Source organism: Delphinapterus leucas, chromosome 3 (assembly GCF_059928025.1).
Source record: "Delphinapterus leucas isolate spDelLeu-1000000601 "Yukka" chromosome 3, BTC_Dleu_Yukka2, whole genome shotgun sequence".
Classification (NCBI taxonomy): Eukaryota; Metazoa; Chordata; class Mammalia; order Artiodactyla; family Monodontidae; genus Delphinapterus; species Delphinapterus leucas.
In genome coordinates, this window is record NC_143131.1 from 56,161,248 (window position 1) to 56,177,351 (window position 16,104).

Below are 16,104 nucleotides of genomic sequence, written 5' to 3' on the forward strand. Positions count from 1 at the left end.
AATGTAACTTTACAAACCACCTCAAAGCCACTGGAGGCAAAGATTTGGAACAGAAAGACCATTTCTCTCTAAGTAGTCCAGTATATTTCCTTCCAGCCAAGCAATAAGCCCAGTGTAACAGCAGAATTCCAGCATCTTCCTGAGTTAACACAAAGCCGCCATGTTGACATGGCTCCATTGGAGCCCTTTCACTAGTCGGCCTCATTTTACCATATCTAAGAAGTGAGGTAGGCTTCCCTGGTGGCGCAGTGGTTGAGAATCTGCCTGCCAATGCAGGGGACGTGGGTTCGAGCTCTGGTCTGGGAAGATCCCACATGCCGCGGAGCAACTAGGCCCGTGAGCCACAACTACTGAGCCTGCGCGTCTGAAGCCTGTGCTCCGCAACGGGAGAGGCAGCGACAGTGAGAGGCCCGCGCACCGCGATGAAGAGTGGCCCCCACTCGCCGCAACTAGAGAAAGCCCTCACACAGAAACGAAGACCCAACACAGCCCAAAATAAATAAATAAAATTAAAAAAAAAAAAAAAGAAAGAAATGGGGTAGAGGCTGGTTACCTCCTAAAAGATGGAATTTGCCTTGGTTCTCTATTCCACATGAAAGCAAGCGGTAATTTATAATTGCTTGGAAACCAGTAGCATAGACACTGATGAGTAAGTGCTCAACTGAAGCCAAATTCCCCCTCCTATTCATGAAAGGAACTTGGATGCCCACTCTCAAGTGTCAGTCATCTTGAATCACACTGGCGTTGAATTAAGCTACTGTTTTTTCCAAAGTAGTATCTCCCATTGAGCCAAACGATGCCTTCGGGCACATTATTCCTTTAAAAGTGTACTGTATTTGAATAGAAGAGAACTTAAATGTGAAAAAAATGTAAGTCTATTTGGGTGGTTGGTTATATCACCAGGGTTAAGTGTTTGTACTTCAAGTTACTGTTTTGAATCAAGAGTTTTCATATAATTACAGCCTAAAGGAAACCATAGTAAAAATTTGAACCAGAAATTTACTTACTGTAATGGATGATTACCAAAGAATAAATAAATCGCATTCAGGAACAGGAAAGAAAGAAAAGTGACACTGTTAAAAGCTGTCAACTTTGCAGAGCAGAATCCCTTCCCCACAGCTCCCCTCCCCCACCCCCTCTCAACTAGGAGCTCAGTGACTTTATGCACTTCCTCACCCTTTCTCTCTTTCCAAACTTGCCTAATGGAAATAATGTGAAACTTATTTTCATTATGGTATAAATGATTGATAAGTGTTACATGTTTTCAGATTATTCATTTATCTTAACATGTTTGATAATGCTTTAGTCTAAAGGCAGGAACTCTAATGCGAATTTGAGCAGCCAGACCATAGGTGAAGGATTTTTGTCAGTGAGGGCGATGGTGTTGGGGGAATGCCTTCCCAACCCAAGAGAGATCTTAATAGCAGAGAAGTTTTGGAGCTATTACGGAGGGTATATCAATGAACATGGGCTAAAACAAAATATTTGACAAGCATATTTTTCAAAAAAAAAATAGTTGTGTGCCAGGAATTTAAGTGGCCTCAGCACGTAGGATTTGGGCGTTTGGTAAAAATAGCAAGATATGAAGACTGAGAAGATACATACACACACACCACACTTTAAAGAGTTTACAAAGAATGTATGTTGGTATAACTGAGTCACTTCGCTATGCAGCAAAAATTAACACAACATTGTAAATCAACTATATTTCAATAAATTAAATAAATAAAAGAGTTTATAGTACCTCCTCTTACATTAAAGAGGTAGAAGAGGAATGGGGCAGAGCCCTGAGGTTCTTGGAGGACCTGGAAACTACAGGACCATGGGACCCAAGGCCATTGCTCTCAGGGACCCAGACATCTGGGGAGGAAGGAAACTGGGGAAAGGCTGTAAAACTAGGTAACTAGTAGGTCACTGGTGACCTTTGTTGAGGATAATTCTGGAAGCCATTGTTCTCATGATAAAGGCCAAATTTCTTAAGACCCTGGATAATCTGGCTCCTGCCTACCTGTCATATCTCTCCACTTCCTCCCACCCCCAAACGGCTTCAGCCCAAGTCTGAAACACTCTTACATTCCTCTAACTGCCCTAGTTAACTCTTACTAACCCTTCAGGTCTCAGCTCAATAGTCATGTCCTCTGAGAAGCCCCTCTGACTCCTCAGACTAGACAAGCTTTCCTGCTCTCTGAACTACTATACTCTCCTTTTAAAACTACATTTCCTAGTTTACAGTTATGTATTTGTGTGACAATTGATTTATGTCTCTCTCCCCTACGGCTCTGTAAACACCATAAAGATGGGACCATATCTCGCTGGTTACCTTTGTGTCCCCAGTGCCAAGAACAGTGTTTGGCACATAATATGTGCTCAATAAATGTTAATTGATTATGTAAATGAATCAACTGATTATGTAAAAGAATCAACAATTCTTCTCATCAGTTGCCTTGTACTGAATGTTTATGTCCCACCAAAATTCGTATGTGCATTTTGAAGCCTAATCCCCATTGTGATGATATTTGGAGGTAAAGCCTTTGTGAGATAATTAGGTCAAGAAGATGGAAGCTTCCTGTATGGGATTAGGGCCCTTATAAGAATAGATCTCTCGGAACTCCCTGGCGGTCCTTGCTTCCCCAACCGGGGGCCCAGGTTCTATCCCTGGTTGGGGAACTAAGATCCCACATACCAGCCATCACGGCCAAAAAGAAAAAGAAAAAAAGAGATCTCTCTCCACCATGTGAGGACCCAGCAAGAAAGTGTCCATGTGCAAATCAGGAAAAAGGCTCTCACCAGGCACCAAATTGTCTGGCATCTTGCTCTCAGACTTACCACTCTCCAGAGCTGTGAGAAATAAAGTTTTGTTGTTTAAGGCACCAATCTCTGGTATTCTGGTTATAAGACATCAAGGCAGCTCAGGAGAATCAACAAGCTAGGAACCTTAAGCAAGTAGCTTATTTTCTTCAAACTTCAGTCTCCTTACCTCTAATATGTCATTAGCAATAGCACCTATTTCTGAGGATTGTTTTGAGAACGAACTGAAATAATACATGCAAATAACTTAGCACATATGTAGCACAGAAAACACACTCAATACAGTTTTCTTATTATTCCTATTACAGCTTTCTCATCTATAAACTGATGGTTTTAGAGGTTCCTTCTGCTTTAAACATGCTATGACTCCTATTTAATCCTAAAAGAAAAGTTCTTTGTTTTCTGGATTTGTCAACCTGGCAATTGTAACAATCAACGTATTAACTTTTTTTTTCCAGTAAAATAATGCTACAAGAACCAGCAATGATTCGTCACCCTGTAATAATATGCATGAATTTAGGGCAGGGCCATAATTATTTTATGAACTTACATTTAATGTACAAAAGTCTTCCTTTGTCTCACAAGATTCCAGGAAGTAGAAAGAGGGGGTGATTTGGAATGATAAAGCTCCCTTTTGATCTACAGTTCTGAAGAGAGTCATGTTTTTTCTTTTGTTCGTATAACAACAGTGTAGATATATATGCCCTTACTTAAGAGAGAAGAAAAACAGAAAACCAAAAGTTAAGACATTCGTATTACACAAGCCAAAATATTAAACAGAAGCCTGTGTGCCACTCTGTGATTTTCTAACTCTATTGAATATCTTTCTGGATTTAAACCCTCACGAAAGAAGTAATGTTCATTACCTAATAATGATAAAATATGGCCTTTTACTTCCAGTGAAAAACATGATCTTCTTTGCTCTTATAAGGTGTAATGGAGAGTTTTATGCCCACTTTATGCATGGGCAAGTTGAGGATCCATGAAGGAAGATTATTACCTACAAAATCACATAGCTAACCAGGCACGAAACCAATGCCAAGTGAGCCCAAAGGTTTAGGCCTCGTGATCAGACAACCCACTTCCCTTTGCTTACCTGTCAAATCCCGTAAGTGTGAGCTATACTTCATGTTTGCTTCTCATAAATACATCCTTATTGATAATGTCAATAAAGTAAATTTCATCACTCACTTGGAATGGCTCCGTCTTCATCCTGGCAGTGTTTTGCCTTCCAGGAGAGCAGAACAATGCACCATAGTTTCCAAGTGCCTTTCATTTGTCACTGGGACCTTTGCTATTTGGATCATACTTCCTCCTTGCCAGACCTTAGCAAATATAATATCTTGGTCCAGATAATTATCTCTGTAATGGAGGTAATTGCAATGGTAAGCGTCTTTACCCCAAATTCCCATGTTTTTTCAGTGCTTTATTTTAGGCTGCCCCATTCTATCGAAAAGTGTTCCAGCGATGGCTAAAGCTAGAGAGGGACAAGGTATTAACCAAAAACTTATTAAAACCAACAACCAATGTTTGTATAAAGCTTTAAAGTTTACCAAGTTTCAATCCAGCGAGGTAACCAGGGCAGTTCTCATTACTCCCATTTTATAGATGAGGAAATGAGGTTCATTCAGATCTTTTTATTTCAAATTCCACGCTAGAGCTACAATACCACAATATCACAATACTACAATTCCTGGGCGCTTCGCTATTATTGTTATTATTACTCTTACCATTCAAAACCAGAGGGCATTTGCTTGAACTTCCTCCCCACATGAGCAGTCAGAGAAATCAGAATTGGGATCATCAAGCAAATTTTACTTAAAATAATTTACTTATTATTTTCCAGACATGCTTTGGACAAGTTATTTTAAACACAATTGCACATCAGTAAAAGTCCACAGGAACAATGGTCCCTCCACAGGCTTCTAATGGAGAAAGTGAATTCAGAACAGACCTTGTTACGGTGTCAAAATGAAACAATGCCTGGGCAAGTTCCATTACCATTCCACAAACAAAACTAAGGAAACGGGAGAAGAAAGGAGAAAAGTAAAGTATATTTATGTCCTGCAGGGCTCTAGCTCTGGCAGGAAATTCTGAGTGAGAGCTCTTATAGGTGCCCTACCACTTGACCCTGGGATTGTGGGACCTTTGCATGGCCATCTCCAATCAGGTGTGTGGTTGGCTCCTTCCACAGGCTTCAGAGGCTGAAGGGGCCTGAGACTCACTCAGCTTTTCCATATCTCCCCAAACCTGGCCACTGCATATGTAGGGGAGCTTCCCTTCTTGCTCCTACAAGCCTTGTAGACTTCCAGTTTACAGCAGGAAGAACTGCTTCTCTCCCCTCACCCTTCACATCACTTCTACATACATCATTCCCTGATCCCTGTCTTAGTAAGTCTTTAAACAAGTAGTAAGTCTTTAAATAAGTGCTTATTACCTATTGACTGGGAACAGACAACTTGAAGAGACATGCTATGTGCCAGACACATAACAATAGTCTCAAACTTGATTACATAAGAATCCCTTGGAATGCCCATATAAAATGCAGATTTCTGGATCCTACCTCTGGAGATGTTTATACGGTAGGTTTGGGATGCAGCCCAAGATCTGGATTGCAGTCAAATACTCCAAATGATTTTGATGTAGGGGATCCAGGGTCACATCGAGAAATACCATAGTAAGTGCTAAAGAACTGAATAAAAGAATGAGTGAATGAATGATAATATCATGAATGAGAATCAATGGTTGAACTGTGTTTCCCTCATTTGCCTTGCCATGAGGATCATTGATACACAGTAAAAATAATGATTACTAAGCCTGCCCCAGACATAGTAATCATAAACCCCAGGGAAAGAATCTGGGAATCTATATTCTTAAATAAGTGCCCCAAATGAGTCTTATGAAGAGGCACCTTTGAGGAGTACTACCATATAGGCTGTGGTCTCTGTAGTTCCCACAACACTCATTTCCTGTTCTTTGAAGCAGTAACTTGGAGTGACCACCTTCAAGCAAGTACCTGAGGTTCTTACTATCTTGGTAAAACTGCTCCTTCACTTGCCATTTTAGAAAAAATCAGACCCTTCAGCCAAACCCCATATGATCCTTCTAGTAAATAGTCTACAGCTATGGATCCAAATGGGTTTCAATATAATCTGGAGAGATTTCAAAATATTTAATAATCAGTACTGTCTGGGCACCAACTAATCCAAGTGGACAAACAGTATAGATAGTAATATAAGCAACCAATGTTTACTGTCTAGATATTAGTCCCTAGTGTAGGACTTTAAATGATAGTTTTTTTTTTTAATTGAAGTGTAGTTGATTTACAATGTTGTGCTAGTTTCAGGTGTACAGCAAAGTGATTCAGTTATATATATTTCAGATTCTTTTCCCTTATAGGTTATTACAAAATATTGAGTAGAGTTCCCTGTGCTATACACTAGGTTCTTGTTGGTTATCTATTTTGTATATGGTAGTGTGTATATGTTACTCCCAAATTCCTAATTTATCCCTCCCTCCCCTTAAATGATAGTTTTTTAATCGTGTAAGGTTAATAAAGCTTGGGAAGACTGATGTATTTTCAAGAATCCCTTCTAATTTATCTCTTGCACCCCTTTATAGAAGGCCTGAGTTTGGTAAATATACTGACGGTAATGCCTGGTAATTTTGCTCAGGTTTGTTTAATACATCTTTCCCTGTTTAATTTGCTGCACGTTCCATGCCCTGACATCTTATTCTTTACCAGACCAGAAGTTTTTTTAATGTGCAAGCCTATTGTGCCTAGGGAAAAATGTTGAACTTTTGCCTTTGTAATAAGATATGCTCCAATGACCAACTTTAGCAATTTAATATAGTTGAATAATAACTGAATGGGACACTTTGTCACTCAGTCATTATTCAAGCTCCTACCGGGGGTGGAGAGAGGAGTTGCTGAAGGCCAGATTATTCCCAAGGGAGCCCAGCCACACAAATCAACACTGAGAGAATCTTTTTAAAAACAATGTTACAAAAAATCAAAAATTCCAGGAAATACAAGTCAAACTATAGATTTGCAAAATGCTTACAAGAGCTCAAGTTCAATTCTACAAAATGGCATAGTGTTTAGTATTCATTTAAGATATTTTTGTACATGGAAAGTATGTTGGAAGGATAAAGCAATCACCTGGATAATTCAATCTAAGAAGTGCTTTGTAGGTGGACATGATCCAGATAGATGAGATCATTTCCACATGGTCCAGAGGTATGTGAAAATTCCCCTTCACCCTACATTGCATGCTACCTCTGATTCTGAAGATATTCCAGTATTCATTACAAGCTTCAAGCACCTGTATCTTGCTCTGATGTGTACAAAGACATTTCTGCTGAAAATTTCAAGGTCTCTTATTTTCATGCAAAACTTGAAGAAGCCAAAGTTTTTGTTTATTCATTTTAGTCTGAGTTGTTCTATTTTGCTTTTTGAGATGTACTGTAAAGCCAATTTTTCTTTTTTCTGTATCTAGGACCAGGGCTTCATTTGCCAGTGAAGAAGATACCACATGCAGACTTCTAATTTATGTACTTAGCGTATATAATGTGTTCTAGAGTCTCATGAAAGTTAATCAAGGGAAAACCCAGATAGCCTGGCAGCCTTAGGGAACTAGGGTGTGGTCATTCAGGAAGGCTGCCTCTTCCTCTGGAAAGACACCTGGTTGGGATTAGGCTGGGCCAAGGCTGTCCGGTCAGTGACAGCTGCCTCAGCGTCAGGATAGGAGGCTTTCCGAGAAGACATGGCTCTCTTCCAGAACATATGAGCCCTGATTCCTGCAATGCCACAGTCCTCATTTTTACTCCATGTGTGGATATCACTACCAAAGAGGTCACAGAAGCTCCCTGGCCTCATATCTGTACCACAAGAAAGGCCCTCACCTGTTGCCTAGACCAGGGACCTTTTCCTTTCCAGGCATTCTCAGAAGACTCAGAAGAGTTGCAGAAATTCTGGAAAGAGTTCTGGAAGGTATAGGAAGCCCTGAGAGACATGTGCCCCATCAACAGAGGGTCGGGGATCTCATGGAAGTGGTTCCTCATCATTCATGTCCTCTCATACCCCTACCCTACTTTATGCCAATCCCTCGGGTTTTCATAAACCAGGTTGAGGGACCGGCCACAGGTCAAGAAAAAACCCTAGATCTGGGACTGATAAGTTAATTAAGGGACCTCAAAGGATTTTTACAATTGTTGATAACCTCTGACAGTCATACCTACTTATTGTTAACAAAAAATTTTTATCCTTTCTGAGATGTCGTGGATAGAAAGGCTTATAGGCAGGGTAAGTGTTCAGTGCAGTAGATGTATTTTCTTGATAGTAGATCTAGCCCAGTGATTACTCCCTAAAAGTCATCATAGACAGCACTCTCACATGGATACAGATAGAAGTTGAAAAACACATTTCCTAAGGTACTGATTTTCTCATATCAAGACTCTGGTTAGATGCCCCATGGTAGGAACCTTTCTCCACGTTCTGTGAATGGACAGAGAAAATCCTAGTCTTTGCCTCGGATTTCAGTTTAGGAGACAGCACTGCTTATCTGGAAAGATTTAGTGGCCCCGGCCCAAAGAATATTCAGCTTTTGCTCCAATGGAACCAGGATCCTCTTTTCAATGTCCATCATAAACTGGGTGTCAGAGAAAACAGATTGATTGCCCCATAGTAGAGCTGCCAAGAGGAACTCTAAGCCAGACTTTGGTAAATGGAAGCTCCCATTGGCACCACGAGCCCCTGGGGAAGCATCTGGACTGATCTTGGTTATTGTCTTCATGGCCTTACCTGACTCCTCAAATTCCCTCTTTTGAGCCTAATCTGAGGACCACACCTCTAAAATCAACACCAGCCTAATATTCTCATTCTGACCCCCATTCTTGCCATTTCAGTGACCATACTCAGCCTCTGTTCCTGATTTTATCCACCCAAACAAGCCTTAGTTTAACCTGTCTTAGCTGATTATTCAGGCCCAGGCCCATCAGGAAGGCAAACCTCATCCTAGGCCCTCGTTCTGGCTTAGTGCCTCTGATGTCGGTTGCACAACTGGGCACCACAAGGAGCACATGACTGCCATCCACAAAGACAAAGATGGAAACTATGAGCCATCCACTTGGCAACCATGCTGGCACCCTCCTCCATTCATGCTGCCAAGCCCTGACCAGAAAGATCTTGGACTGCTTACTGCCCAATGCACTCAGTCCAGACTCAGGGTGGCTCAGGTCGTGGCTGGTAGAACCGGCTATAATGACACTTATACTCGCAAGAAAAGGACAGAGGAGGGGACCGAGACTCCATATCCGCTTATGCCCGCCAGATTCAAGCTAAAGAGAAATCTAGAAATCTTCATGAAACTAAACAGGAAAGATTTATTATTATTGTTATTGTTGTTATTGTTATTTAGAAAACGACCCAAAATAAACATATTCTACCTTTAAAATTTTTTAATTTGATTTCCATAGGAAAAACTGAATGCGTTTTCTGTCCACAGAAAGCATGTATGGTCTTTTTCCAGGAATAAGGGAAGCAGGGAAATAGGAGAAGAAAAGTAAGTAAATGATTAGGGTATAAGCTATAATGTAGGGAAGAGCTATGTCACTGTTGCCTACAGAGTACTAGTCCTACGTCCCAAGTGATTTCGAAAGCACTTTAAAGAAACCAAGAAGAAAATTAAGTACCTGCCTCTACATTTATCTCATTTTATCCCCTCCCCAGTTCTTTCAAGTGAAGATTTATTTCCCCCACCTTGCAAATAAGGAAACTGAGGCAGCCTCAAAGAAGCTAAAGGACTGTTCAAGGTTACAAAGCTACAAAATGGTTGAGATGGGAGTTGAACCCAGTTCGGCATTAATTTAGACAACTATCTTCCCCCTGAAGCATATGCCAAAAGAAGTGTACCAACATTCCAAGACAATGTCATCAGGGAGAGCACAGTCAAATTACTATTGAAGGAGTCCTTCCAGTCCGTTTCCCAAAACTAGTGTTGGAAGTGTTGGAAGGTGAGTTTGGTAATTGGTTCACTTTTAATAGATGATTTATTTTAAGCTGCCTGGCTTGATGATGCAACAAGCAGGGGAATGAGCTTGGTTTGAAGATAGATTTCTGATCTTCTGGGAAGTGCTTCTACTTCAATAAGCTTTGACTCACCAAGGAAATTCCTAAGGACGTTTAGTCACAACCTGCTGAGCTGCCAACGCTGTAAATATACACATGCCCATATGCACACATATGCATAGGAATAGATAATTTTGTAGTCATGGCAATGAATGCTGCTTTCATCAGGGACCAAGCCATTGCAGTCAACAGGGAGGAGACTGCTGGGGGGAAACTTTTCTTCTTCCAACTTGGGTCCAGTAGTTGGTGGCCTGTAAATTAACTGACGAGGGATAGGTTAACAGGAAAAGAGATGAGGTTTACTTAAGCCTACACAACAGAACTACTCAGTAATAGGCAACTCACTCAACAGGCTGGGATAAAAACTTTATATGCCAAATTAACAAAGGGGTGGTGATGGTGGTAGTTAGGGCTTCAGTAGGAAGATAGGGAAGGTTCTGTGGGACTTCTTGATGCTAATGGCTATAGGCAGTCTGCCTCCATACAGGCACCTAAATACATTGGAAACACCCATGGCTGGGGGGAGGGAAGGAGGTTAATGGCAGCTGTATATTCTGAAAGCTATGCTTGTGTCAGATAAAGGGACTTGAGATAAGATTTCTTCCTGTATCGTCTTTAGCTCAAATGTTTTTACTTTAAAATCAACTCTGGGGACTCTGAGCGGTTCCCCACATTTCCCTCACCGGAAACATCCCTAGAAGTTTAAAAAAAAAAAAAAAAAAAGAGGCTAGGTTGATGGCTATGGGAAGAGATTTGGATTAGAAGTTGCAGGGAAAGAGATACACAAAGGGAAAAGAAAACAAAGAAGAATGGTTGGAGCAGTTTCTGAGTCCACAAGGCAGCCAATCAAGAAGATTTCTAGACGTTGGATTTTGAAGCACTTTTAGTGAGGATGGTAGTGGCAGTGTTATAGCCATGGCTATTTCCCGGAGCAGAGCATGGAAGATGCAGGTGTTCCAGTGAATTTTCTGAGTGGTCCACACTGTTGTGGTGATAAATCCTTTGAAGTTATAGCACTTCAGCTTCAGCTCGCAGGGCTTTAGGAAAAAGGCAGCTTTAGTTCTCAGTGATGCCAAGTCAAGAGAGTGAGAGAAAAATTTAATTACCAACAAAACGTGTAAGATGGCAGGTAGAATTCACAGAGATGAAAAGGTAGCTTTAAGACAATGAACGGGACTCAAATCTGGTAACATACAAGGGTAGGTTATTATTTTCCACTGAAACATACAATTTCTTTCTACAATCATCCCCATTAAAAAAAAAAATTTATTTTATTTATTTATTTTTGGCTGCGTTGGGTCTTCGTTCCTGTGCGCGGCTTTCTCTAGTTGCGGTGAGCGGGGGCTACTCTTCGTTGCGGTGCGCGGGCTTCTCATTCTGGTGGGTTCTCTTGCTGCAGAGCGGGCTCCAGGCACACGGGCTTCAGTAGTTGTGGCACGTGGGCTCAGCAGTTGTGGATCACAGGCTCTAGAGCACAGGCTCAGTAGTTAGCCTTAGTTGCTCCGCAGCACGTGGGATCTTCCCGGACCAGGGCTCGAACCCGTGTCCCCTGCATTGGCAGGCATTCTTAACCACTGTGCCACCATGGAAGCCCCTACAACCACCCCCATTTTGAGCAAAGATTATCAAAGTAAGATTACTCTTGTTTACAAAATGTCTTTTCTCATTAAATTTGGCCTGATCATTTACATAAGTGCAGCAAGATTGGTAATTGGACTATACAGACCTTTTAAAGTTTGCTTGGCTGGGACTTTTATAAGGAATCTCAGATTGGACTTTTAAATGCCTCTTGATGCTTGTAAGCCAAGCCATGAACTTATCAGACTTCATCTGCAGTATTTATAGATTTGGTGATTTCCTTTCTTCTTGAGGTTCCCAAAATATTCTAAAGTTCCTGGGCCTGCCAGAAAGTGACTTTCCCTACTCACCTATAAAGGCCGGGAAGTCTGTAAGCCAGGTACCAGGCCAGTTTTTCCAGAACGGTTTTGTAAACATTGGCTTCATAAAGCAATCTTAATTCCTGAAAACTGTTTGGTCATAGATGATTCTGTGTACATGAATCTCAAATATGACATTCCAGTTAAAGCCTTGGTGATATACCCAATTTTCTCAATCATGTCCTGTTACAAAGAGAACAGATTCTTACTGAACTTATGCAAGCAACTATATTGCAATGAGAGTAAAAATATTCAATAAGAGTTTCTGAATTCTGGAGGGATCAGTTAGGGAAAAAAGGATAAATGTTTCTTTTCAGTTTGCAAAGATATAATCTTCTTAATTGTTGTGAGTTATAGATAGCTTAGGAGAAAACAGAAAAGGGGTTCCTTATATCCAGAAAAACAGAACATCTAAGAACAAGCAATATTCCAAACAAATAAACAAAAAAAATCCATAAAAATTATAATCATTTTTCATTTGCTCATTCAGTCCCACATAATAATTCTTGTTCCACTTGAAACTGGCTTAGCAGTTTTGTGAAGTCATCAGCTTCACCACTAGAATTCCGGACATCCTTAGTGGTATGATCTCAAATTTATTTAAGCAGTGCCATGAGAAGCCTGTACCCCGGAGTACCTTAGGTCATAGGTCTTTCTGTGGTTCTCTGAGACATCCCTTTTGTTGAAGACAAAGTATTCCGGCTTGCACCTGGTTGCAAGAGCTTTTAGGAAAGCATCAGAATAACAACTATCTGTGAATGACAAAAAACTTAAAATGGCCACTGTTAAAGGTTGATGAGAATTCATTATAAAAAATAATGCAGTTGACAAATCTGGCTGTTTCTGTGACATATATTCTCTTAGGATGACTGATAACATTCTATCAGGACATATCATAGACAATGAGGGCACTGACAAATTTCTAGGAACTTCATAGAATTTCCGAAGTACTTGTATCAATAACATTTAGGCATACCAGTATAACCTAGGGAAGGCTAAGCACCTCTTCCCATTTGACAGTGCTTCCGTGCAACTTAACTTATTATGACACAAACTTAATTAGTTAAACATCTCCCTTTTCACAAGGTGAGAGGACAAACCCTTTGAGATTTTCCAGGGACCCCGTGGAAAGTCTCAAAGTCAGTTCCAGGTCAAAAAGACTTCATTTAGAATTTGATTTTGGGAAGCTGTCCAAAACGTCAGCAGGTTTGAACACCTGATTAAATAGGATCACAGGTCAGTTTTTATTTAAGAAAAAAGACTTGGTCTTCTGAAATAATCAAAAACATGGTTAAAGCACTGGAAATTATTCCAATAAGACACAGGATATTTGCTTCCTAAGTAGACGACTTAAAAGGTAAAGAGAATCTTTTTACAATCTCTTATTAAGAACAGACCAGTAATCCAAGAAATTCTGTCTTTTCTTTTTTTTTTTTTTGCGGTACGCGGGCCTCTCACTGCTGTGGCCTCTCCCGTTGCGGAGCACAGGCTCCGGACGCGCAGGCTCAGCGGCCATGGCTCACAGGCCCAGCCGCTCCGCGGCATGTGGGATCTTCCCGGACCGGGGCACGAGCCCGCGTCCCCCGCATCGGCAGGCGGACTCTCAACCACTGCGCCACCAGAGAAGCCCCTTGTCTCTCTTTTTTTTCTTTTTTCTTCTGGAACAATCTTTTGTGTGTGTGTGTGTGTGTGATAACAGAGCAATTTTAATTCTAGCATACAAGGATATGCTTTATAAACTTCGTGCAACTGTTGTACACATTCAATAAAGTGACAACTCACAATACCACTTAGTGTCTCAAAATCAGGAACATACCTTGGAATTGTTTAAACACAATCCACAGAATGAAAAACAAAATCAGAAGTCACCCACAGTTATACTAATTGTCAACTAAACGTTTTACCACTTACTACTTGATATAGCAGTCAGTATCTAGTAGGGGATATCGGAAGTGATTTCAGATTCTCATCCTGTCGTACTCTTATTGGGAAGGTTTCTTGAGTAGCTATGTGACTGGCCAAAGGTGGGTACAACCAGGACCAGAACAGCATGTAAGGTTCTACCACAGTGTCTGTAGTTTTCACTTTTTTCTCCTTTGTCAGTTAAAAGTGAACAGTGAGAATCAAATACTTATCTTTACATATACACGAGGTATGCTGTGAGAGCATATTTGCTTACAAACATATAAAAATACTTGTTAACTAGTTTGATAAGAAAATAACGTATAAAAGTATATACCAAAACGTTAATCATCTCTGACCCTGGAAAGATCAATTCCATATTTTATGTTATAAACAAAAACAGTTTTAGTTTTTTGAATCCCTTACCCAGAAATACTTGAAAAGGAAGACAGACAGAAATTATTTATTTTTACTCTCAACATGGCTGTGAAAAGAGTTAAATTAAAAAACCAAGAACACTAAAATACCTAAGTCCAGAATGAGTCCAAATATTTGGCCACATAGAATATTATCTTTAGGAGTAATAGTAAAGGTTTTACATGCAGTTTTTAACCTATAAATACAATAGGCATTTTGGTATTTTGGCCACTGGAAAACAAAGGCTATAGCATCAGTAAAGGTCTGAGATGTCTCACTTTTGTGAATTCAATTCGGTGTATTTAAGGTTAACTAAAGTTGACATCAAAATTTTTAGAGATAGGCAAAAATTCACATTAAAAAAAAACTCCCTATGTTTCTATTTAGAGTAACAGTAGGCGATATGATTCCAGAAGTTAAAAGTTATTTCACAACCTATGACTTCAGCTTGGCAAACAGCTTAGGTTCCAAAGCTGATTCATCCTTATTAAAAGTAAGCCCTTAAAAAAAGAATGTGTCTGTATATATAGATATCCATTTTAAAGGAATTAATCTCTGAAGCAGCCTTAGTGTTTCCTTTAAATCTGTCTTGAATGACCATTGGATTAGCTTCATGGAAAGGATTAGCCAGCTTCTTGGTCTAAGGCTACCACGGTGATCATTTATCTAAGGCTAGAAAGGTACCAGCGTGATGTTAACTGTAAGGAGAGAGGGAGAAGGTGAGGGCTTTTCCTGGCAGTTTGTAGCTAAAATTCAAAGGATTCTTAGAAAATGACACAGTGGCAGCCTTTCTTGTCGTTTTCTTTCCGTGTTGGTTCTGGTGAAGGAGGACATTCCTGCCCTTGAAGTTTCCTTATAACCCGGACAAGCTCATGAAAAGCTTGATCTACATTCATCCTAATCTTTGCTGACGCCTTCACATATGTTACCTTAAGTTGTCGTGCTAACTGCTGTCCTTCTTCCTGTGTTACCTGTCTCTGATGATCCAGATCTGCTTTATTAGCAATTAAAGTCATTAGAAACTCATCAAGATCCTTTACTCTGAGAATCTGTCTTTGAAACGTATAGATTTCTTCAGAACTGCCTCTATTTGTGACTGAAAAGACCAACAGGAAACCCTCTCCAGTTCTCATATACTGTTCTCTCATAGCTCCAAACTCCTCTTGTCCCGCTGTATCCAGAATATCTAGCCGGGCTGCCCGGTCATCTGTCACGCACTGCTTTGTGTAGGAATCCTCGACGGTTGGATCATAATCCGTTACAAAATAGGACTGGATGAACTGGATGGTGAGCGCCAACTTGCCACGCCGCCCCCGCCGACTACCACGAGCCGGTACTTCTCTTGGCCGGAGCCGTCCCGCCAGCCGGCCGCGGCCATGTGGATGCCGCCGAGCCCAGCTCGGCCACGCCGAGCCGCCGCCCGTCCTAGGCCCGGCTCCGGAGACTTGTGCGGCCGGTGGGCCGCGGGCGAGCAGCCGGGCGGGGGTCCCGGGCGCCAGGAGCTGCTGGAGGGCCCGTCCGGGTGGCAGCGCGGCGCCCGGGCTGCCTGGGTCCCGACCGAGGCGCAGAGAAGCGAGGTGACCACAGCGGCGAGGGGCTGCAGTGGCCGGGGGGCGCACTCCAGCACACGTCTTCACAGTGCCAATGGAACAATCTTTAAACAACTACTTTTGGACAGAATTACTCTTTTCTTTTTCTTAACAAACACAATCCTACACTCCTTGAATACTTTGCATTCAGAGTTTTCTTCTTCACCCTTATTTATTTCTAGTAGCTTCATTTACATATATTGATTATAATTTTGAACCCTTAGTAACCTTTATTTCCCAGAGAAAACTAGGAAGTAGACAATTGTGAACTGTCATAGACCACCAGCATTGTGTAGTAGATTAGCAAATTTATCAATACATC

At 41.0% G+C, this 16,104-nt stretch overlaps 1 pseudogene; it reads right to left on the reverse strand.

The window, feature by feature from the left end:
- Window positions 1-5,346: 5,346 nt before the first annotated feature.
- On the reverse strand, window positions 5,347-15,854 carry LOC149749566 (ras-related protein R-Ras2 pseudogene; annotated as a pseudogene).
- Between the last annotated feature and the right edge of the window lie 250 nt (window positions 15,855-16,104).